General features: G+C 39.0%; 1 non-coding gene across 1 annotated transcript; it reads right to left on the minus strand.

Moving 5' to 3' along the window:
• Window positions 1–24,847: 24,847 nt before the first annotated feature.
• TRNAT-UGU (transfer RNA threonine (anticodon UGU)) lies at window positions 24,848–24,919 on the minus strand. Its single transcript has one exon. It is a non-coding gene; the product is annotated as a tRNA-Thr (tRNA).
• Window positions 24,920–26,112: the final 1,193 nt, after the last annotated feature.

A 26,112-nucleotide genomic window follows, 5' to 3' on the forward strand; every position in this document is an offset into this window, starting at 1 on the left:
GCGCTGATGTGCCTAATGAAATTGGACACCGTCGTTGTCCACTTTGTGCCCCTTATTGCCAAGCATTTTGGCATAAGTTTGAGCCACATAAATTAATGTATCGTGCGCATGTCGCTGGCGGGACAAGGAAATAGAATATGCGAGACAGCGAGCGAGAAAGAGAGATAGAAAGATGGAGAGATGTGTGTATGGAGATAGCAACCCGAAAATGATGCAAATCACAGACAGAATCTGTGCTGACATCGCCTGCATATGCAAAATGTTTAACCCTTAATTGGCCCATACGGCCGAAGCGACATTCTGTGGCCACCGGCCGCTCACCTATCGCTGACATTGATAGCCATCGCCGGAGCCAGAGCCAGCGGCAGCGACTGATTTGAGATATGAGCCCCCGCCGTCAACTTTTTCAATTACCCAACAAACTGGAGCTGGAGCTGAAGCTGGACCTGAATCTGGTTATGTGTGGGCAAGTGACTCTGTCTCTAATTCCCTGCTCCGACCATGCCCCTGTATTGTTGCCCTGGCGCTGGCGTGAATTATCTGTGCAAACAGCCAGTGACAGGCGTTGAATTGCCACAGTTCTCGTTCTCTGCCTCACTGCCCCCCACACTGATCCTCCTGGCCAGCAGCCTAATCCGTGTCCAGTGGCAGTTTGTCGCATAATATGTTAATCAGCGCTCCCTGACATGTCACAGCCACATTTTGCAGCGCTTGAGTACCATAAAAATTGCGGGTGGTTTCACAATTGCCAACAAACAATATGAAACGATGTTATGGGCGGTAATTGTAGATTTCTGTTCATTCGAAAGGATAGGGGTATTAATAGAGCATATGAGACGTAGAATATAGAGTTATATGATGTCTCAGCATTTTGACCTTTCAAATATAAGATATAACATTTACGTATACATATACATATAGTTTAATTTTTATTATAATTATTAAATAATGTTTATGTATAGAGGGAATACAATTATTATTTTCTTAGTAAATTCTTTATTAACTGTCGCTTCGCCGTAAGCCTCTTAGGTTATAGATCTAAATATGTTCACGTATCAACTTTAATTTAACATTTATTTCATATAGAAAGAAATTTTGTTTATTTTTTTATTATTTAAGATTATCCTATGTCAAAATATTCTCATTTGTTTTTATAGAGCATAAAATATAATTCGTTTTTTTTTTTTTAATAATTTTTATATGTAACAAGCAATCGGTCTGAGACTTGAAGATCATAAAGATTATATTCAAATACTTAGGATTAATTGCAAATAATTTATTTTTCTATTTCTGGCATTGTTTACCCAAGGCCGAGAAATGATCAAGAACTCGTGGTGAGAAATCGATAATTGTTAAATTTGAAAAATTAAGTTAAGTAAAAACGAGATGGTAAGGGATCTGTGATATGTGAGAATAGTGCATCTCAAAAATGTTGAGTTTGTTGGAATAAATAATAATAACTTTGAGGTAAATTGGACAAAACTTAAGAGTGCACCAAAAAAATCTTAGAATCGCATTTCTACCGAGGATGCTTTGATTCAGCGAAGAATGTGAAACACGTCTCACATGATTTTTCATATAGATCTTTAAAAATGAATTTGAGCGCGAAACGTCATTCACCAAATCTTTGACCCCCATTTCCAAGAGGGAATATATTTTTCGAAAACTGTGAAACACTCGTCAAACGAATTTGAACAACGATGGTACGCTTAAAACTTTGATACTAACGTTTTTCACGATTTTTCATTTTTCCATTTTTGTGTTATCGTGTCACATACAGTAACAACAAATTTCAGCTTCCTAACTCTTACGGTCTGAGCTGTGCGTTGATCACCAATCAGTCAGTCAGTCCGTCAGTCAGGACAAACAGTTTTATATAAAGAGTTATATATTTTACATTATGCGATATATCTGATAGCGAGGTCCGATGTAGATAAGGTTTTGCAAATATGAAGGCAGTATAGTGAGCATAACAACCCTTTGAATCTTATTGAGTTTTAAATTTGTTATTAAAGAGCATACATCGCCTTTTTAAAACACTAAATGAAAAAAGTCGCTGGTTCGAACTTAGACTTGCTTTCATATGCGTCGCTTTTCGAGGTCGGTTTCCACAAATTTCTAGCTACAAGCAGGCTACTTATATCTTAAAATAAATCCTTGCCCCTTCCCCTTCGCTTCCTGTAATTGCTGGAGAAAAAATAATACGAAAATATTTATACTCAATCTGTCCTGTTACAGTTACACGCATCCATTTTGCATGTCCATATTTTACGAGACGTTCGCTGCTCCGATTAATAAGCGGACGCGCACACAATAAAAGCCAAAGGGATTTGGGTGAAGGGGAGGTGTTTGTTGGATTTTTTTTTTGGCAATAAATTGGCATTTAAATTAATACAATTTGAATTATGTGGCCTGTAACGGGCAATGGGGCAAAAGCATGGCGCAGCCCCCCACAGCGTTAATTTTCAATCAAAATCGCACATCCGCGAAATTATCATGAACTCAGCACAACAAAGTCGAGTGTGAGTGCGTGTGTGCCCTGGGAGATTATCAAATTGATTCCAATTAACACTTGCCACTGCATCAAAGCTCCAGTTCAAGTCAGGTATGCAAACCTTATAAATATTTCACGTTTTTACGGTTAACAGAGCCACAACAAGATCCGGCCAAGTGAAGGTCCCAAGATCCATTCTTGCGGGGAGCGGAAATCAAGTTTATGGCGGTAAACCCTTTTCTTTTTTTCGATTTTTCATGTTTTTTTTTTTGGTTTTTGCCTTTTTACACCAATCTCCAAGCCCGCACATAAGTTAAGCGCACTTTGTCGTTATTCGTAATTCGAATTGACAAACGTTCGTGAAGCAGGGGCCTTTCCCTGCCGCCCGCTTCACAGCTGACCAGGCGTTTTCACAAAGTCCTCTGGCGCAGCTCGTGTGAAATGATAAATATTCCATAATTTCGCTTGGCATTCAATTTCGATTTGTGTGACACATAAATTACGAATTAACGCTTCAAGCTCAACGCCAACCAGATCAGTGCAGCGGGGCGGAGTTGGCAGGAGCTCAGGTTGGCCCAGGGGCCTCTAGTGGGTCACGGGTGGGCAGGCAACAACAACAACAACAATGACAGCAACAACAACAACAACGACTCGGCATTTTTCGATCAATTTGGTAGTTGCACATGCGTCGGACTTATAAATCAAGCAAATACCCTACACTTACGCGCTTAGCTTTATCAACTATTCACTTGGTATTAATTTTGACATCTTTCCATTGGATTGTGTCGTTGAGCTGAAAGTTAACTTATTCAAATCATATCTTACATATAGTCTATATTTTCCGTTAAATTTAAAATGAGTTCCAAACAGAGCCCATTTCTATCAAAACAGATTCTTTTAATATTCATATTCTAGACATTTTCTTGGCGCTTTGACTGCTGGGCAAATTATGTTAGATCTTGAAATTGTACAACTGTAAAAAATTTAGAGTAATGATAATAAAATTCTCATTAGTTAAACCTTTGTAAAGTACAAATACTTAGATATGACATTAGAAAAATAAATTATATAAATAAAATTAAAACCATTTATATGAATAAAACAAGTAAGAGGTTCTAGTGGGGAGCTCCCGACTAGAAAATCTTACTTGTTTTATATAAAAACTCAAATATTCTTGAAAAATTATTTTTCACGTTCAAGCTAGGATATATATATATATATTGGCTTTTTACTTTCATCAACTTGACTTCCGTTTCAAAATTGCACTAAAAAAATTAATGCAAATACACTCGAAATACAAAATTTGAAATTTGCCAAAACTTTTCCCACTTATCTGTGTATAAAAAGTAAATTAGAGTAGCCCATTCTTATCTTCTGGATGCATCCGAAAAACTTAATTAACTTGAAATTCATTAGAGCCAAGTTAAAATCATAAGGCCAAGAATAAAAGCACGGCTAAAGTAAAAACAAAATAATTTTCTTAGCAAAGGATTTCCTGGCGCCCTTGCCAGCTAACTTCCTTGAAACGCAAAATGTTGGGGAAATTCGTGCCGAAAGAAGTTCAAAAGTGGCATTTAAGACGCAGCCACAGCAATGAGGCATACGAAAAGTGAAAGATACGCACAAAAGATGATTAATAATCTCAAAGGCACACGCTTCACATAGAGAATTCGCTCCCCTTTCTCCACCCACTGCTCCCACTCTGCTACTTGCCTGTAAATCGAAAGAAAAGCACGCGGAAAATCTGCTGTTTCCTTTTGGACCTGGCGCCAAGACAAATGTCCTTGCTGCGTGGTCGCTTTTACAGTTAATTTAAGTTGGCAGCGCCCAAAACGGATGCAACTCCTGACTGTGCTACCCCCCCCCCCCCCCCCTACATCCCCACCATTCCCCCTCAGACCCTAAAAAATGATTTTGTCAACTGTTTTCGACTGATAAAATTATTAGCTTCTCTTTGTTTCACACCCTGCAACAGAGCTTGAAAAAAAACGTTGCGTCGCGTTTTGCCGCATTTTTGTATTAAAATGCAAATTTTTGGTTAATTTTGTTGTTTCTGTTTTAATCAGCGGCCAAACAGGGCGACGCCGCTCTTCTTCCCGTACAAGGAGAAAAAGCTCATCCATTTACCAGCCGGAACACATCCTGTATAGCGGTTGCACTTGGCTGATGATGAATAACCTCGGCGTATGCTTCGCGCACCCTTATCCCCTCTAGGCCATTGCAAACAGCAGCCCCCTAGTAATACCTTTGGTTTTCAGATTGAAGATTTGTTGCATAACCTGCGGCTATATTTTTAATTTTCAGTTCTTTATTGTAACTGCTGATTGTTTTTTTTTCTTTAATTTTAATTAGCCTGCCCCGTAAACTAGGAATCATAAGTATTATAAAAAGTAAAGTTGTAATAAGAATTTATTTTAGTTATTCGTTCTACTTTTTGTTGACCATGTTCTCCAAAGGTTTCAATTAATTATATATTTTATAGTTCCAACGAAGAGCTCCTCCTTTGTTTATTAAAGAATAGCTTTAAAAGGTCCGTTAAGATTTAAGCTACATTAATTGTGCGGACTGCAATTTATTGAACAACTTATTTTAGCTAAAGCACAACGAGAAGTTTGCCGAAGTAGCTTTAGACATTAAAAGTTCTTCGCAGCTTTAATATAAATTTATTAATAGGCATGGAAGCTTTTAAAACATTATTTAAATCTGAATTGAGATATTGATTGCATTGACTTTGCTCCAAATGAAACACTCATATAAATGTTAGATGCTTAATCTTTATATTGATGTCAGATTATATAATGCCTGAGCAAATGCCGATTCGTATCTGTTTACTTGGTTTGCTCCAATTTGACTGCCCAAATTCACAAGCTTATCTATCGGGGCAGGAGGCACTTGAAGAACGCGACATTGTATGGGCCTCTGCCTCGAGTCTCACATAATAGACATAAACAATTAAACTCATTTGACGATTAATTACGCGTCACTACTAAATCGCGTGCCGTCGACGACGCCAGCACAATGTGTGCTATCAAAACAACCAGCAGCAGCAACAACAACAAAAACAACAGTGGGTTGTTCTGGCTGGCAAAGAACAAATTCATTTGCTGCTAAAGACACTGGAGGCGATCGGAACTTGCATGTCGTGTCATAATCTAGATGAATGCATAATTGCATGCCCCGACATGCGGCACCCAGGCAAGCCATAACCCCGCCTACCCCCCTCCTCTAAAGCACCCACAGCCAACGACCTGCTATTTGCGGTTACGTGTTCCTCATCTAATGGGCTTAAATGTCAACCAGCATATAAGTGTACCCGACTCTCAGGCCGCCAAGTTCCAGCACTTGTGCTGTGTCTATTTTCAAAATATTTTCATATACTTTAATAGAGAACATATTTTATTTTCCGAGCCTTCTACGAATTTTCCTCTAGGCGCACATGCAATTAATGAATAATTACTTAGGCAGCAACCCTCGAGCAAACTCATTCAAGAATACAACCTACGTTGCCTCATCAATGGCTATTCACATAGCTGACCTAAATTATTCAATTCATTTTTATTTATTTTTAATTTTTTGATTTGTTGCAATATTTCGCTGTCTCGCTCTATCAATATAGCACACTCCCTCTATTTCTCAGTTCATTCCGGGCATGTTAAAGGGGTCTCTGCTTGTTGATTGTTTGTTTAACTATTTATTCTAATTTGACCCGCTTTTTTCTGGCCGCGTAACATTCTCACATTTGGGGTCGCTCGCAGTTCCGATTACGGAATAACTATTTGTAAGATATGAGGGAGCCGATCGCCCGTTTACCCCGTTTTTAATTGCTCTAACAATGTCGCCCGATGCTCGGCGCTTAAATGATGAATCACTTTTTCATTAAAATTTGACTTTGAGCGTGACCCTCATGTTCTTGCCGTTGACTTCAATGCGGCTAATGTGAGTAAATTGCTTTGCCACTATGAAAAAATAAAGAAGATGAGAAAGAGAGAGAGAGAAAGAGAAAGAGAAAGGGAGAGAGAGAGAAAGAGAGAGAGAGAGAGAGAGAGAGAGGGAGAGAGAGAGAGAGAGGGAGAGAGAGATACACATCCGTAGCATAACTTGATGTGAAAATAGTTTATAGACAATACTACAAAATCTAGAATATAATTGTAATTCAACTTTTATTTTCGAAGAGCCTAAGAAAATGTGGTCGGAAAAAATCGGTGAAGGCTAAGACTGTCATCTCATCTAATCACGATCATTTTTCATTTCTGTTTTTTTTTTTTTAAGGTAGCATGCTCTTGCTCTCTTTGTAAATAATAACAAAAATATATATAACAACTTTCTGGTTCGACTCATAAACACCTAAGGCAAGCACTTACAAAGCCCATTTATAAGGCTGAGTTTTCTTAAATGTTTCTCATTAAAACTAGCTCACACTTAGAAATCAGAATTTAGGTGAAATTCTGTCATTCATATCCAAAAGGATTCAACTGCTAAGCGCACTTTCCCTAACAGCTTAGCCAAATCTTTGAACAATGCAGCAATTTATTAATCACTTAAGACTCATTCAAAAACAAGTCTTGTTTTTGCACTTTTAACGTGAAACAGCTAAAATAAACAGCAACAATTAAGCAGCTGTTCTTGTCAATGGATTCGTGCTTGAAAATGCGTTCAGACAAAAATGATAAAGATAAAGAAGAAGAAATCAAACATATATGAAAGAAAATAAAACATCTTACACATTACTACCAAAATTCAAAAGCCGACAATGAAAATGTGTCAAAAGTTATTTAAGCACAGTTGCAACCCGCAATGCAAACATTTAAGTTGAAAGCTTCAAAGAAAACAAAGCAAAATTAAACTTCTGCTTCCCACAAATTCAACAGGAGAGGATACCACAGGCATAAGCTCAAGCACAGAATCTCTGAAAGAAGGTGCCACCGAGCAGCTGCTACGGAATATACTGAAACCAAGCTCATTTGACTTAAGTTCCGGCAATAATTTATTTGACAAAATTGAGAATGATATAGCTTTGTTATCCATCAACCTGCACAAGCAAATCGAGCAGCTGCCTTAACCTAGCTCAATGCGATTTCAGCTTACCAACTTTGATTTGGTGTTGCAAGATATGCTGGCGCGGGAATAGAAACTAAATAGCGATCAGATTAAACGCCTTCAAAAAAAAATCAACTTCTTTTAGCGAGAGCAGTACCATAGCTCTCTGGATATTGATAATAGTCTCTCGCCGTGCTGCCCCGTTTGTCGAGTCTGAACAGCTCATTTAGCAGCCTGAATATCTCTCAGTCGAAAACGCCGCAAGAGCTGCAGCATGTGGAACTACTCAAAGCACAAGGTATCTATCAACAAACTCAACTTCTTGGACATGCAATTGGCCTACTTGAATGACACTCTGAACGCGCAGCTGCATAAACTAGCTAAAACCGTCACGCATTTAGCTCCAGAGCTAAAGGTAATTGACAAGGCTCTGGAAGATTTGGGTGTCGCTCAGAAACGCATCAATTAGAGTTGATCATTTGCGATAAGTGGAACGCTTTCCCAACAAAACCAAAAGACGTACACAAATCTATAAATCTACTAATCCGAATCATATATCAGCAGCTAAAATCTATCGGGATTCTCCACTAGGAACGCAAGCTAAAGTCCAGATAATAAAGCAAACCTAGCGTTCCCTATTCATTCCCAATCCAGAATCCGCAGAGAATTACGTTACGGATAAAACATTTCCATCAGAGTCTTTTACGCATGATTAGTCGTCCCTAACATACCAAGTCATGGAAGCGCTTGAGCCTCATGCTATACTTAAGCCCTGTGTTTAGTCCAGTAAACCCGTTGAAGTATTTCTTCTCGAGGAACTACAACCACAGCATATCTTTGTTAACAATGATGAATATAATGAATGTTAAAAGAATGTTAAAATTGATGGAAACGGCAGCAGCCACTCAGATACGATATTAAAAAGTCCCGGAATGAACAGCCCCTGCAAACTTATAATAGTCCACAAATTATGTCCAGGTCTAATAAAACATATGATGATAAAGGAAATATCAGTGGCTACACACAGACACAATTCACAATCGGTGGGCCCGACTTGCAGTCAGTCAGAAATTCATCACAAATTGAATTTTAAAACATTTATTAATGAGTTAATTGTATTTTTTTATTAAATAAAGTATAAAAAAAAAGCGCACAGAAAACAGTCTAAAAACTAATTTTACAAAGCATTTCGATGCACAAATATTTGAACAAGAGTCTTTGCTTATCTCCCCAATATTTATTTGTGATCTCAAGAAAAGTCTGTAGGCGCCATTATTTTTATTAGAATCCACGTTAAAAGCCGACAAAATCGAAGCATTGACTCGGCAGAGATTTAAATAGCGTCCAATCGTAATAAACTGAAATCGAATGGACTACAAATTGTTCAGCGACGAGTTCGAGTTCAAAACCAAGCTGAAGTTAAAGTCAATGTCAAATATGCCAGCTATTTGGTGGCTATCAATTTACAGACAAGAGCAAAGCGTGAAGCAGCCAAATGAAACTGATACCAGGCGAATTGTAACGAGCGCAAAGAGTGTGATGGTGAATGAGAGGGGTTAGGGGAACTGTATATGGTAGGTGGCAAGTAGACAAAAAGTCCCAGGAACAAGCGCAACATGAATGAACCTTTTAACATACTTGTAGTTACTAATTCCAAGCGACAGGCGACACACGGAAAAACAAAAGAAAACAAAACGTATTTTTCATTTGTTTTCATTGTTGGCCATTTATAAAGCGGGCGAGGCGGGGCAACGGAGGGGTGCAGGGCTGGGGGTAAAAGGATAAGACGAAGACCCGAACAAAGTTGTATCAACAAAGTGACCAAATCACTGGGCAATGGTAACGGCTACCAAAGCAGCATCAGCAGCATCAGCAGCAGTTGTGGTTGTTGTTGTTGCTGGTATTGTTCTGGTTGTTTGCCAAACAGATGCTATGCGAAGGTGTTGCCTTGCCCGCATATATATACCTATATATACACATATATCGACGGGGCTATTCAGTTGTTGCCCGGGACTCGAAAAGTTTTCAGGCACACGACCGTTTTTGGCACAAGCGATGCAATAAATTATCAGCTGCAGAAGGAGTCCCAAAGAGAGCGAGAGGGCAGTCGACAATGGCACTCGAGTGAAAAGAGATGGCAACAACAACATCAATTGACAAACGTGAAAGACCAAAAACAAAACAAAAATCGAACTCGAGCTGGAGAATGGCCAGAACAGTGTACGACAAAACAAGACAAAATGCAGCCACAATAAACACTGGACAACATGCTGCGACCCCGAAGCTATAGCCTGAACCCAAATCTCAACCTGGTAAACGGGGCTCTGCTTTGCACCGCTCTTATCGAAGCCAGAAGTCAGTCGGAAGCAGCCGCACACCAGTCCCAAATGACAATTTGAGGGCAAAGTCAATGAGCGCCTTCCTGCACCCAGTTGTCCAGTTGTCCCCTCCGTTCGTGTGGAGTGGACAAAGGAGGATCCCGGCGCGTTCCATATCAAAACATGAATACAACGACAGCTAACAAAACTCTCAACATGCGTTGAAATGTTGAAATGCTAAGAAATATTTCTGCCACAGTCGACGGGAATGAATCGAAACATGCAACGACTCAAAATGTTCTTTGCCAATAAAAATAAAACAAACCAGGAATGAAAATTGAACCCAAATAGGGGCGAAGTTTGCATACTCTAGCTGAGAATTAATGTATGCGCGATCTTTCGGTTTGGAGGAGGTAGTTGGGCAACATAAAACATTTATTTTTTATAAACATTTTAATTACGAATATTTTGTATTGAATAACAATTAGATTTTTTAACTTATGTCCACTTTCATTAATTATCTTTGGAAAACAATATTTTTTACAATGCTTATCAACTTTTGGTCTTATGCTGACTACACGATACTCAACTTCACAGAAACACAGATTTTGAATATAAATCGCAAGGGTATACATGAAACGTTAAGAATCAAATCACATGTCTTATAAGCATCGCGGAGGAGATTTAAGACTTTGTCACGTGGACATAGTAGCATATTTCGGTAGACCGTTAATAGGTGAATAGGCTTATTGGCCTAAAGCCCATAATAAATGTAAAATAAATAGTATCGATCGCCTTAGCTTATTACAGAAATCGAAAGGTGCACATATCGTTCGACTCTAGTTTAGCTATAGGAACTATCGAAAGCTGAGCATACTAAAAATGGGGAAAATACCTTCAATAATTGAATAATATATTATAATAAATATAATATATGCATATAAAAGAATAAGTCCTTACAGTTCAAAGCTGTAAGAGCTGAAAATATTGAACCATCAAGCGCGAAGTCGCCGGTTCAAATGTACCACTTTCAAATTATCAGAATTTTATATTCAGTTATCAAACTTCTTTTTATACAATATAACATATAAAATAGTATAAATTTATATAAAATATATATAAAATAAAACAATATCTTTCCCAGATTAAACCAGATTAGAATAACGGATTAATATAAGCATGCAACCATATATTAATATTATAACGGTTTAAGGGTTTTATAATAATGCTTAAAGCTAAAAAACGTTATAAAAAAAATAAAGGGTTTATGTTTAGAATGGCGTGATTAATTTTAAACTAATTGCAATTATCTTTAAAAATGCCCAGCACTTTATAATTTAGCCGATAGCAAAAGCGGAATGAAGTAGATAAAGAGAAATAATAAGCAAAACAGATAACTGGTAAATGACTTGAGGTTTTAGCAGCCATATAAACCTAGCTAAGTTTGATTCAAGCAGAAATAATAACAACAGCAAGCAATTGGAGTCTGTCTCTCTCTCTCTCTCTCTCTCTCGCTCGCTCCCTATGGTTGCATGTCGTATGCTGCATGCCCCAGTGCTGCTGCTTCATGCTGCCTGCTGCCTGATGCATGCTGCTGCTGCATGCTGTGCGCGATTCATGTTTGGTGATTAAAGTAAAGTTCGTAAATTTACAGTTTTCATCAAAGAGGCGACTTTTAGTGGACTGGACTCACCTTTTGGAGTGCAGCAAAAACAACAACAACAACAACAACAGCGTCAGCACCGCAGAGAGTTCAAGCCCGGGTGACTGTGACGTTGACTCTGTGGCGACTCTGACTGTGAGTTGACTCGGGCAGCAGAGCTCTAGAGAGCTCGACTCCACATACACTCGCTCCTTTGGCTTTTTTTCTAAACTGATTTCCAGCAATAAGCATTAGCTGAAAATTGCAATTGTTTTGTTTTTTTTTTTTTCCTAGCTAGCTAGCTGACTGGCTAGAAGTGCGCTGCGCTCCGCGGGGGAGTGCCTAAGAGGATACAAACCCAGCGCGGGCACGACTCCACAACGAGGCATGGGCACTAGCACTGGCCCAGGCACATCATCAACTTCGACAGCGAGCGCAGCCCCAAAAGAAATCCAATTGTATTTAACGAATTTTTGAGTAACCCGAAAAGCATCTGCGGATCGGCTGGCGATGGCGATGGCGATGCCAGGCTAGCAAAGCCGGGCCTGGCCTGGCCTGGTGCGCAGTGCCGTGAATCATATGGACACCATTAAATGGGAAAGGCTATGGCAAAGGCAATCACCAACACGCGTCAATTGCGCGCTGTGTGAGACCGAGAGCGTAAAATGGGCAGTGGTGGGGGGCGAAATAAAAGAAAAACTATGAAAACTGTGGAAACGGCACAAGGCGAACGGGCAAAACTTTGATTGCAGACGCTGTGCTCAAATCTGGCCGCGTTTTTCGCTGGAAATGCGCAACAGATGCTTCTGAGATTTGGACAACAGCTTGGGTGTGAACCTCTATAGCAACGCAAGAAGCTTGTCATTGGAACTGCAAAACCGCAAGCATTAATAAAACCTAATACAACATTAAGGCACGGATCTGTTTGGGACCAAAAACCCAATCAGATCTCTCGATAAGTGCACTAAATAAGCTGCTCAAAGTGTGGGTAATAAATGTAATTTGAATTTCGCACACACGGCAACAACTGTTGCTGCTGCTGCTGTGCCGACAACATTACTTAATTGCATTGCCAAGGATATCACCAGGCAATCGATCGTCACGGATTATAAACTTGTAATAGAACCCGCTCGGCAATCATATCTCAGCATTAAATTATGCGTGGAAAGGGCTTCGCTTGTTGCTGTTGGGTGTTGCAGTTGCCCGTTGCTGTTGCCTGTACCTGTTGTTGTGGCTCATTGGACAGGTGTTGATTGCTCCGGTCAGGCTCTGGTTTGCCAATTTATAGCCCCAGCCGCCGCATCTGTCGGTTCGATTAGAATACGCTTGCAGCATCAACTGTTGCTGCTTGCTGCCGCAAGTTGTTGTTGCTGTTGTTGCTGCTGTTGCTGATGCGCATGCACTTGCCGGGCGAACGTATTGCAAATTATTACAACTTGTACGTGACTCAAATAACGACAAAAGCCACACGCAAATTTGCGTTGAATTGAGTTGGATACAGAAATTGATTAGGGACATGAAAAAATAACTTGAATGCATGCAGCCGAAAATATCAAAAATATAGCCAGAACATTTCACACTCTTAATAGAATCGGAAGTAGTCACATATTTGTATGCAAGTTAGTGTGGTCTAATTTGGAGTGACTGACTCAGACTGATTGACCCTGTGCTCAGCTGTGAACGGGCAAGGCTCGATAGATTCAAAAATGATGAAGATGCTTTCTTTTGACTGTAATTCATATTTGTACAAAAGCTACCTTACAGTCAAATAAGGCAGCATTAGCATTTATCTTCAACTGGCGTCAACTTCGAGCTGATTCATTCTCAAATTCCGGGTTCAATTAATCTACTTTATTTTGCTAAACTTACAAATTGAACAAACTTTGCAGTTCAATTGCAGCAACATGACTTTATTTATTGTTGTTGTTGCTGCTGTTGATTTTTGAGGCTGTTGCTCGCATTTGAAAGACAATCAGTGGAGCGGCAGCAACTACTGCACCACCGTCATCGAGCAATGCAATTTGCTTAAAATTTGAGTTCAGCTGCGGGTCAGGCAACTGCCGGCTACTGAATTTCAGCGGAGGGCGCTACAAAAATCTATTTGCTCAAATCGCGCATTAAAAATTGTTTTTGATAAAAATCGCAGTCCCCAACAACAACAATAACAACATCAACAAGAAGAAACGAATTTTTTTATTCAAACAATAACGTGCCAAAAATTTGCTACTGCATTTTAAATATTTATAATCTCGAGTTTGTCGTCATTGCACGCCCCAAACCGCATCACACCGCCCCCTCCCCATTCCCGTCAACCTCGGCTGCTCAGTTGAAGCTGTCTGTGGCTTTTATTAAGTTTGTTTTTGGGCGCACGTTTTAGTTGTAGTCGCAAAAATTTGACTTGAACATGAAAAATATGTTGTTTAGATTTTAATTTGTAGATAGACAACAAGTAGACTTAATTATTATTTTTTGTATGCCATTTTTTTGTATGCCAATGTCGGCATGGATATACATAATACATTAGGAGGCCCGCATTTTGAGGGCGGACTCTACCCGACTGTTTCATTTTGGCCAACTTTCAATGGGAGAAATTTTCGCGAAAAGACTGAGCATAATCATTTCCCAGCAAATCTATGCGCATCTCCCACTCGATGCTATGCAAATTTAGCTTGTATTCACCGAATTAAGCACAAGAATGCCAAAGACTGAGAGAGCGACAGAGATAAAATGAGAGAGAGAAGGAGAGAGAGAGAGAGAGAGAGAGAGAGAGAGAGAGAGAGAGAGGAAGAGAGAGAAAAGAAACCGAGGTAAGCAGTAGCTGCAGTTGGGTAAGGTAAACATATTTTCCATGTCGATGCCATCGATTGCGTTATGCAAAATATATGCAAATGCCATAAATACGACTACGAAACCAGAGAGAGACCAGACCCAAGCGGACCAGACCAGACCAGAGACCCAGGTCCCGAAAAAGAGCCCAAAGTGACGCAGCAAAGGGAAAACTGTTTTTCCGCAGAATCGTACATTGTTGTTGTTGCCGCTGCTGCTGTTGCTGGCTCTTTGATACTTCGCGATGCCAAGATTTGTGAAATTTATCGGCCAAGTGATTGGTTAGGAGTGGGTGTGTATACCCAGACGAGGGGGGTGTTACCATCTATAGCTGTACTGTGTCTTCTCGGAACGGTAGTTAGTGCCTCGTCTTGAATAATCGACGACTTTGACAACATTTGAATATCGCTTGGTAGTCACTTCGATTGTTATTGTTGTTGTTGCGAGGCGAAAATTGAGTTGGTGAAAGAATAAATCTGCACAATCACGATGTTGAACCCATCTGTCAGGCGTTTGTAATTGACCCAAGTCTGCCATACCAAAAATGCCATCAAGTGGGATGTTAAGGTGCCGTTTTTTGTGTTCACTCTATGCTGGCTTATGAATGTCAGCTCAATATTAGAATGAGAAAGTTTCCTACAAGAGTTAACTCTCCTGAGCGCCTGCGTATTAAGGCAAATATTTACTAAATAGCTCGCCGATGAGCTGATGAGATCTTTACTCCAGTCAGATAACAGATTAGTAAGAACTATAAACAGTCAAAATAAAATGTTCACTATACATATATGTTTATAAAAGCATAAGCTTCTAAAAAACTAAAAACTTGATCTGTAGAAGCCGACAGACAAAGCTGCCCTTGTGTATAATAAAACTTTCCGATTGTTATTTGATTTAGGGAAATTAATTATTTTACTCAGCTATCAATACAAATATTAAGCAAAATGCCAAAATAAATGCATGTATGATGCATCTTTCTATTTATACATATGTATGTCTCCTTCTCTCGTATAACACTCCCAATAATGAAAAGAGTTATAATCTTTGGCATGAGTATGCACGCCATATTTAAACACAAAAAATTTTATTAAGATTAGATTATAATACCGAAGTTACTCAGGAATGCACTTGCCACCTATGGTGTGGTGCCAAGAAAAGAAGAAGAAGCACGACTACTTCTAAGGTGCATATTCAAATTCTTGTCCTGATCCAACATCAAATGCAGCTCGTGCTACTTTGCTCGTTTGTTTTAGAAGTAATAAAGAAAAATTAAAACAAGTAAGAGGTTCTAGTCGGGAGCTCGCGACTAGGGGATACCCTTAACCCTCTTCTTCCAACATCAAATGCATATGTATATTCCATTTTAGAAGCTCTTATTATTTACCAAAATTGCCCAAAAAATAGGATATTGATATCGATTTTTAACTACTGCTTGGAAACGGAGTAATTGATCGATTATCGGAAACAAACTCGATCTGCGCAGGCACTAGGATCACCTACATCTAAAATATAGGTTCTGAGATCCTTGCGTTCAAACATACGGACGGAAGGACGGACAGACGGACAGACGGACATGGCTAGATCGACTCGGCTATTGGTGTTGATCAAGAATATATATACTTTATGGGGTCGGAGATGCTTCCTTCTGCCTGTTACATACATTTGGATTTTGCAAAAATACAATATACCCTTAACCCATTTTTAATGGGTTCAGGGTATAAAAAAATGTTCCCTTAGCAGGGTTTGAACTCGACACTAACGGCAAGCCGCCGTTACTACTCAACAGCCATATCAGCCAACCGAAAAATAGTTTCCTCGGTAGGGTTCGACGTCGCAACAGACCGGACAATAGACAACAACAGAGAAAAAAACTTTAAAATAGCAGCACAGAACCCAATACGATCGCAATTACAGTGCTGTTGATAGAATTTAAAGCAGACGCGCATGAATGTGTGTGTGTGCGTTTAAACATGCGCTGCCAAAATACAACAATTGTGCTCCTTAAGCGATCTTATTGAAATTTCGTACAGTAGATCTTATTGTGTCATAGAATATTCATACATTAACAAAAAGTAATTGCATTTAAATTGTGGCTTATATTGGTGGGCAGCATAAATTGGTTTATTCACTTGATTTATAGCTTTCCGGTGATAGCGGGGAGGTGGCGATAGCTATAAAATAAAAGATACTTGATATACATATATATATATACTATTCCAAAAGCTACATGTCAAGTTTGCTGACTCTAGCTCTTATAATTTACCCAATTTGCTCAAAAAACCGGATTTCAATATATTTTTATCGATTACTTAGAAACGCGACAAGTTGACGAATACCGGAAGCAAACTCGATCTACACCGGCACTAGGCGGACCTACAGCTAAATTTTCTAGCATCTAGTTCTTATAGGTTCAACTATCCTTGCGTCCATACATTCGGACAGACGGACGGGTCTAATTATTCGATCGATTATTCCTATAGTGCTATATGCTATAGTAGCCAACAAAGCTATGTGATATAGTAATCCGATGATAGATTATATCTTAGGAATATGGTAAAGCTAATAAATGCCGGATTTAGTGGAGATATCTAGGTATATGATACATTGACTTGATCCATTATGGTCTGCAACAGAAAGATGGAACTTCACAAAGTTTCAAGCTGACATCTTAAAAATACAGATACATAGATGCTGTCTATACCGACTCGAGTGTAGATACAGACTAAAAGTAAATATCTGTCGGACGGACGGACGGATGGACAGACAGAAGGACATGTCTAGATCGACTCGGCTGTTGACGTTGATCAAGAATATATACACTTTATGGGGTCGGCGATACTATCTTCTGCCTGTTGTATACATTTTCACAAATATATTATACCATTTTTAGCCATTTTCCATGGGTTCAGTGTATAAAAACAAAAAAAAATTATATGCTAAGAGGCCATGTAACATACAAAGAGGTCTGATAATATGACCGACACGATGCTATATTAACTAAGCAAATAAAATAAATGGGAGAACATTTTATTAAAAGCAAAGAAAATAATATAAAGTAGATAGGGCAGAAAGGAATTGATGAGAAATCCGTGAACCGATGGGGGGTATTTTTAGTCTATTCATCAAGGTATGCCCCAATTCATATCTGGGCGTGATCAGTGAGTTCTCGAAGATATCCTGATTTTATCCAGGACATTTTTCGTAAAAGTTCCAAAAATTTGCCAGCTCATAGAAATCATTATTCCGTAACTCTCCTGCCTTGTGGATTACCGCTCATACACATACCTAGCTATTTATGCTGTAATATTTTTTTTTTTTGTCAGCTAGAAAGAGAAAATCAAACCATAAATCTTGAGCAAATAGCACTCAAAAAGCAATAAGACAATTTCAACGCCATTGTGTGCTAAGTAGATTTGGAAAAGGCGATACAAATTTCACCAAAGAATACCATTCTGGATGGCATGGGGACAATGCCCAGCAGATCTAGAGACTGGACGCATGCAACACAGTTGCAGTTGCAGCGCATACGCATTTCCATGACAATGCGGCAAGACAAAGACAAAGAAACTGAAGGCAGGCGCAGTGGCAGTAGCAGAGGCAGAGGCCGAGACTGTCTGTTGCAGCAGCCTTCAGGCTAATCTATGAGGCAAATCACAGCGAAAGATGCGCCATATGCTGCTTCTGCTGCTGCGTGCGCTGGCAGAGATCGTGCCTGGGCCGGCCGCTGTCCAGTTGTAGCTGCAATCAATTTGTTAGAAAAGTAGCCAGAAATTTTAGCGGGAAAACAAAAGCGAAAAGAAAACAAGGCGGACTGAAGAGGCGTGTGACATTTACACACATCGTGGGCTACTTAAGATGCTTGGCAACGGGGGTGGTTTGTGTGCTGTCAGTTCCCGTGGTGCGGGTGCCCAAATAAATGGACAAATCGCATAAACATAATTTGTGGCTATTTTAAAAGGCAGCTGCTGATCAGAGGCAGCAACAGCAGCCGCGGCAACAGAAGAAGCAGATCGAACATATGCAAAATGCCGCTAAAAGAAGCAAAGTTTAGCACCTCTTGAACATCATAAAGAGCCACAGTGAGTCGGGCAGCTGATCGCTTATCGCCACAATTCCACTCAGCAGCAGCGACATGGCACAGTTCTTGAGTTATGCCAAGGATGAGGAAGCATTTGTTGCCAAAAGTGTCACACATACAACATCATTGCTGTCGCAAGCCACAGCCGAAAAAGAAGAATGAACGGCACCCCGAATATGAAATGCCCTTGAAATATTTCAACCTATCTCAACACTATGAAAGTGAAGTTTATAATTAGTGATTTTGGGCAGGTTTCTGGAAAAGCTAAATAGTGTGCTATACTAAAAGCTAATTTTTCGATCGATTTTTCTTATATAGCTATATGAGCTATGTGATATAGTAATCCGATGATAGATAAAGATAATTTTTGCCGGATTTAGTTGAGATATCTAGCTATATGATACACTGATTCGATCCATTATATTCACAAAGTTTCACCCTGACAGCTTAAAGATACAGATGGATAGGTACATATGTATATTATGCAATATTACAATATTAGGGTACACCAAAAATCAAGATGCTGGAGACAGCTGGAACAGCCGGCACGTTCTACCCCTCTTATTCCACCATATACCCCCACCCCCTCACTCTCTCTGCCTGTGGCTTTATCTGCTCGACGGCATCAATAATTTGGCCTATAGCTGACCAATATGCTGAGTTAGCCAATATCGATAAGGTAACGGGTCCGTTGCTTACCCCATGCTTACCCCCCCCCCCACCCCCCTAAAAATAAAGGAAATATTTTCAGAGATATTTGGCAAGAAATGCTGCCAAAAGAAATGCGGAGGCATGATGCATGGAATTCCGAATTGTTTTGGAATTCTCGCATGAGATGCAAAATCAGAAAATATGAAAAAAAAAAATATATGTATTGTGTATTTCCTACAAGCAGGATTTAAAAATATCAAATAACAATTGAACTAACTGATGAAAGATAAGAAATTTATGCCCGAATCAAAAATGACAACCAACATTTAAAAAAAGAGAAGCGAAGAGAAGAGAAGAGAAGAGAAGAGAAGAGAAGAGAAGAGAAGAGAAGAGAAGAGAAGAGAAGAGAAGAGAAGAGAAGAGAAGAGAAGAGAAGAGAAGAGAAGAGAAGAGAAGAGAAGAGAAGAGAAGAGAAGAGAAGAGAAGAGAAGAGAAGAGAAGAGAAGAGAAGAGAAGAGAAGAGAAGAGAAGAGAAGAGAAGAGAAGAGAAGAGAAGAGAAGAGAAGAGAAGAGAAGAGAAGAGAAGAGAAGAGAAGAGAAGAGAAGAGAAGAGAAGAGAAGAGAAGAGAAGAGAAGAGAAGAGAAGAGAAGAGAAGAGAAGAGAAGAGAAGAGAAGAGAAGAGAAGAGAAGAGAAGAGAAGAGAAGAGAAGAGAAGAGAAGAGAAGAGAAGAGAAGAGAAAAAAATTAATTTTCATACATTATTCGAATACATATATATGTAATGTTTTGTTTAGAGAATATTCTTTTTCTTTTTGCAGACCATTACAATATGTAAGTAAAGTTTATTATTGTGAATTGCTTAATCAAACATTGTGCATTTGCAAGCTGAAGGGACAGCATGTGCATAGATGAAAGTACGTCAATTAAAACTAATAGAACAATTAAAGAAATGCAACCAGCGAGATGGAGAGGGAGAGAGAGAGAGAGGGGCAGAGAAAAGAAAAACAAAAGATCTGCGCCGCATGCGGAACTGTGAGAGTGACGAGAGTTTTGTAGTCGCCGACTTAGGCAATTAAACAAGATGAATAAATAAATGAATGAGTAAATGAATGAGTAAATGAATGAGTAAGTGTGTGTGTCGGTGTGCGAGTGTGTATGTGTTAGTGTATGTATGCGTGTGTGTCGGTGTGCGAGTGTGTATGTGTGTATATGTGGGTGGGTGAGCTTATTATTTCTCAACTCTAATTCCCAAGATGCGCACACACAAATTAGACAAATGGGCGCAATGATGGGATAGAATTTCTGCTACATAAATGAGGCAACTGACAGCGTTTGCCTGCAGGGGGCGTTGCCACAGTTGCAAAGTGCACACAAACAGTCAAACGTTGTTGCAGTTGAAATTACAGTTGAAGTTGCCGTTGCAGTAGCCGCAAGCCGCAACATGCAATTACTGAGCAGCTGCCACCAGATATAAACAATTTGCGCTATGAATTATGAATAAAAATATGTATTGTGAATCAAGCAAAATGAGTACCAATAGACTCGCTCTAATTAACTAAGTGCGAGAGGTAGCCGGGCAGCCCGGGCAATCAGCGTGGTTTGAGCCAAAACCCATTTTTAGCTTCATGCATTTTTAATTCCCTTAATAGCTTTTTGTCTCTGGGCCAGACATTGATGGACCAGCCAAAAAATATAATAAAAGTAAGCCAACAACAAAAATTAAAACGCTAAAATATTTTGGCTGGGGGCAAGCGCAGCTGCCAGTCGTCACCCACAGCCCGGAGATTAGGCGGCGGCTGCTGGAAAAACTTTTGTTGGTCCTGGTGAAAAGTTGTCCTGGTTGCTTGTTACCTGTGTACGCAGCTGTTAGCCAACTAAGCGCAACGTGTCGTCCATCAAAATTAATTACAAAAGACGCACAGTGCAGGCCAATTGTCAGGCAGAGACGTTGGCGCGGGGCGTAGCGGGCGTGACAGGGCTGTGGCAAGCTCAAAAGTTAAAAGGGGGTCCCGGCGACAGGGCAATAAGCCAGGCAACTGGCGCCCTCTAACGGCCACTCACACTCGGCCTTCCCCCTACCAACAACGGGCAGCCATGTGCTCAGCCGTCAACACTGTCCTACGTGGCAGCCGCTTAACAAGTTGCAACAAACTCGCCAAACTTTACAACATGATAAATTGCCACACCCACAACCCCAGCAGCATTTTTGTCTTGTAGAATTTTTGATTGTCATCAGATGAAAAGAGCATTGCATACTTTGCGGCGTCGCATTGACAATCCAATTGGATGGCGAGCAGCCAATTTGCTTCTGATTTGATTGAACTTTTGCTTTCGCTGCACATTTTTGTTACAAATGTTATGCAATTTGTTAATATTATTATATGTTGAAAATAAAATCATTAGCTTCCTGCTAATATTTACAATTTGAGATCTTTTCTAATCTACTGATTGACTGATTGATTGAAGATCAGCTAAAATTTGTAACATTCTTACTGTGATATTTGTCTAAATCACAATTAACAAATTCAAGCTCAGCAATATAATAGCTAGTTTCGTTTGTTTCGATTGATTGACTGAGGGACTGATTGATGAACATCGCTCAGCCCGAACCTATTTAACTAAAGTAAGCCCGATGTTATTTAAGCAATTTCATTGTTACGGGCTTTGACAACACTCATATCTCTGCAAATTGAAATAAACTTTCATTTTATCTTTGATTGAATGATTGAAGATCAACGCCAGACTGATATAACCCGTTATATATATAATTTAATTCGGCCCAAGTTAAGCAATCTAATGACAATATATGCTTTGACAATTAAAGCTTTTCAATTTAAGAGCTACTTCCTTTATTCTTCATTGATTGACTAATTGATAATCAGCGCAGAGCCCGATCAGCTTTGGTTTTTTTTTTTGGTAATTTTATTGTTATTTAGTAAAAGCTTTAACAGCACTAAAAAAAAGTGTATACTTTACAATTTATTTCAAGGCTACGTTTCTTTCATCTTTTTATTGACTGATTAAAGATCAACGAAACGATTTAAATAACTTAAAAAACAAACAAACAAAAACGATGCTTTGAAAACAATTAACAAACTTTAACTTTGCAATTTAAATTTAATTTAATTAATTTAATTTAATCTACTTAAATTTGTATTTATTTATATACTGATTGATTGATTGGTGACCAAAGAAGAGATGGCCAGCTGCCCTCGCTTTATAATGAAATATGCTTATATGTGCTTGACCGACAGAGACTTCCACATTTCAATACATAATATACAATGCAAAAAATTTATCCAGAAGTTAAATTTAGCTTCATAGCAAGCTACCCTGAAGATAGGAAGACAGGCGTTGAGCTTTCATATATATAGAATTATATATATAATGATTTTGAAACTGATCGGACGGTACAAACAAACAACTTTCATCCAAAATTTTTCCGCCAATTTACCACTGTAGCGGGTGGAATTTCCTAAAACGTTGAAACACTCTTTCATTAAGTTTTTATGTAGAGCTTTAAAAATAATTTTAAAAAGAATCGGAAACAAATAAAACATCATCACTGAATTGCACTTTTTACCGAGGGCGCCTTGATTCTGCGAAAAATGTAAAACAGGTCTCAAATGATTAGGGTATATTGTATTTGTGCAAAATCCAAATATATGTAACAGGCAGAAGGAAGCATCTCCGACATCATAAAGTATATATATTCTTGATCAGCACCAAAAGCCGAGTCGATCTAGCCATGTCCGTCTGTTTGTCTGTCCGTTTGTATAAACGCAAGGATCTCAGAACTTGAAGGAGCTAGAGACTTGAAATTAGATGTAGGTGCTCCTAGTGCCCGCGCAGATCGAGCTTTTTTCCGACAATCGATAACTTACTCCGTTTCCAAACAATCGATAAAACTCGATATCGATATCCTGTTTTTTTTGGGCAATTTTGGTAAATAATAAGAGCTAGAGTCACCAAACTTGACATATAGCTTCTAAAATAGAATATATATATATGTATTTGATGTTGGAAGAAGAGGGTTCAGGGTATCCCCTAGCCGGGAGCTCCCGACTAGAACCTCTTACTTGTTTACTATTTTTTCATATTTCCATTGCATTTCGTGTCGTACGAAACACGACTGCGCCCCTCAGTCGGTTGGATGGGAGGTGGGATGCAATACGTTGCATCAGGATTCGCGTTAAAAGATATTTAAACATTGCTAAGGAGTAAAGTCAAAAGGCTTACACGCTCAAAAAAGAGAGAATTCAAATATAATTTTGGATTTCATTTTCTTGCCGCGTATAACCCCATTAATTGGCTTTGAATGCAGGTGCAAGCGCAGAAAATTTGCGACATGCAATTTCCATATTTTAAATGTGCTGCGCTGTGGCACAACAATGGCCGTGTTGGGGCTTTGTCAGGATAATAAGTGCGAGCTGCACTGATTTATTGGCTAATGCGCATTTCATGCTCGGGACAAGGCCAAATTAATTATTAACAAAGTGTTTGCGGATCAATTGTTGATTTTTAATTAAGGCACCTGAATGGCCAACACATTAAATGCGATTTGTGCGGCCGATAAACGCTGAGAGGCACGCAAAAAAATTAAAAGAAAAAAACGCGTTGCAAGCGCGACTTTAATTATAAACAAATAGCAGCAGATATGAGGCCATAGATAAAATAAACAACATAATTAAAAGCGAACAACAAGTCAAATAAAAAGTTGTCAATGGCGGACGACGTTATGAACTCGCGCGCGCGGGTCGCAGTTGGCACAAACATTTGTGCAAATATTTGGGCAACAGCGACGACATCAACTAATAGCTGAAGTATCCTTAACAAGCCCTTAAATACGACGATGCCAACCCCCAACCAAAAGCCCGTACTATTTACCCAAGCCTTTTAATGCAAAGCGCAAACGTCGCCGGTGGAGGGTGTCAACAGGCGCCCTCTGGCGTTGGGTAGCCCGTGCGTTGATAGCCTGTCAGCGATAATGTCACACATGGCTGGCCTCTCGCATCCTTGTGTGACTTTCTAATTAAAAATGTAAAACATTTGCGCTTGTCAAAGGACTACAATATCTAAATTGAATATTCTTTGAGCGCTGCTCACATATTCCTTTTTTTATTTTGTTGTTCAGCCTTGGAACTCGAGAAAGGACACGCTCGCATTCGAGATTGATTGAATTGAGCTATCGTTAAACAATCTCGAAATCAATATGAAGTGTAAATTATATGGAAATTCGAAAAATGAAAATATTGCGGACTTGATTCGCATTCTTAAATGAAGATATATAAGTGGAATTTTGGTATGATTCTTGGCATATGTACATCCATATATGCCATATCATACATATAAAATTGCTTGTTCTATTTGATTGATTGATTGATGATAAGCGCAGAGCCCTAACCGTAGGAGCTAGTAAGCTAACATTTTGACAGTAGTTAAATTGTAACAATTAGCTAGTAAGCTCATAATTTGGCGGTAGCTAAATTATAAGAAGAAAAATATATCAATCGCAACAGTGGAAAATTTTTGAAAAACGATTCTGTGACACTTTAATGTGTACAATTCGAATAGGTTAAGGCTCCGATGCAAGAATTTACAAATATAAAATAAAATCTATTAACAAAAAGAAAACTAAGCAGAATTTTTGGAGGGTTAAGGCTTAAATTTAAAGAATAAATTGGTTCGGCGAAAAATGGATAATACGCGCAGTTACAATATTTACGTTAGGCACTTTCAACAGTTAAGAAAATAATATTAATAATTATAATAAGAATAACATTAAAATATCTTTTTACTTGACTGCCTCCTGTGAGGATTGAACTCACGACCCCTGGTTTACAAGACCAGTGCTCTGCCACTGAGCTAAAGAGGCGTACGCTAAAAATGCAGCCCGATAGCCAGCACAAGTTGAAGAATTGGCGACAGTTGAATTTGTATCTATCAGTACGCTAGTAGATAACAATAGGATGTATCTAATTATTTTGAGTGCAGCTTGGCAATACTTGGTTCTTATCAAAGATAAAAACTGTGCAACCTGGAAGTGAATTTTTCAATTATATAAATTGATTTTTAAAAGTGTCGATTGAAGCACAGTTTGGAGGCAAGTCTATATATATGTGATATATGCCACAGTGATAAATGAAGTTTTAATAGTTATAGGTATATTTAAGAGCACCCACAGTTCTGTAGCATAACTCAATGCATAAGTCGATAAATAATAAAAATAATTAGAAGGATGCTTAAACAATCCACAAAAACTTTTTTCAACCTACTCAAATATTCATTCTATTGTCTCATTTATTTCAAGTACTTAGCCGCATTCACTTTCATATAAATCCAGATTAGAGTTAAGAGCATAACTGAAATATTCAGCTTTTATCATGTTTCTTTTTTTCATTGAAGCGTTTTGTTTTGATTTTGCAGCACTTTTAAATCCATCTATTCCCAGACCAGAGCCCTCAGCCAAAAGGTGGGCTGTTCGCACAGGTTTGCGGTTTAATCCTTCCAGACGAATGCGTTGAAATTATTTATTATGACGCAAAACTTTTTTTCTGCCTTGCGCCCGGCCGCGACACGGCTGCGCCCGTTATCTGACGCAAAAGAGCAAAAGGGCTCCAGCCCGAGGGTAAAAACAAAAAAAAATAATTTGAGCATTTCGTGAGTTAAGCTTTCGGCGAGACTTTAAAAGGTGGACAGTTCTTAGCGGGCGTTGCAAATAAAAAATTGTCTGAAAGCTGATTTTTCAGCGACATCAAACGATTTGCTTATGCGGCAAACATCGGGCGTAATTCTGGCATAATTGCTAATTTTGGCTGGGATAAGGATGTCGTAATGATATCCTGTCATTATCCTAGCAATGATATGACTATGACATTATTGTCAGTCTCCGACTGGAGCGAGTTAAAGGCAATGTAAATTCAATTTTGGGAAGTGCCTTTTTTATTTGTCTGGAACCCTAACCCTTTTTCTTAGCTGCTTCTTTTGAGTCTGATTCGCCATGCAGAAGTCATGTTTTCTTAAGTGTCTTATTGTTGGCAATTAGTGCGGCTTTAATTGCCAAGCCGT

This window comes from Drosophila virilis, chromosome 2 (genome assembly GCF_030788295.1).
Source record: "Drosophila virilis strain 15010-1051.87 chromosome 2, Dvir_AGI_RSII-ME, whole genome shotgun sequence".
In the NCBI taxonomy this organism is placed as follows: Eukaryota; Metazoa; Arthropoda; class Insecta; order Diptera; family Drosophilidae; genus Drosophila; species Drosophila virilis.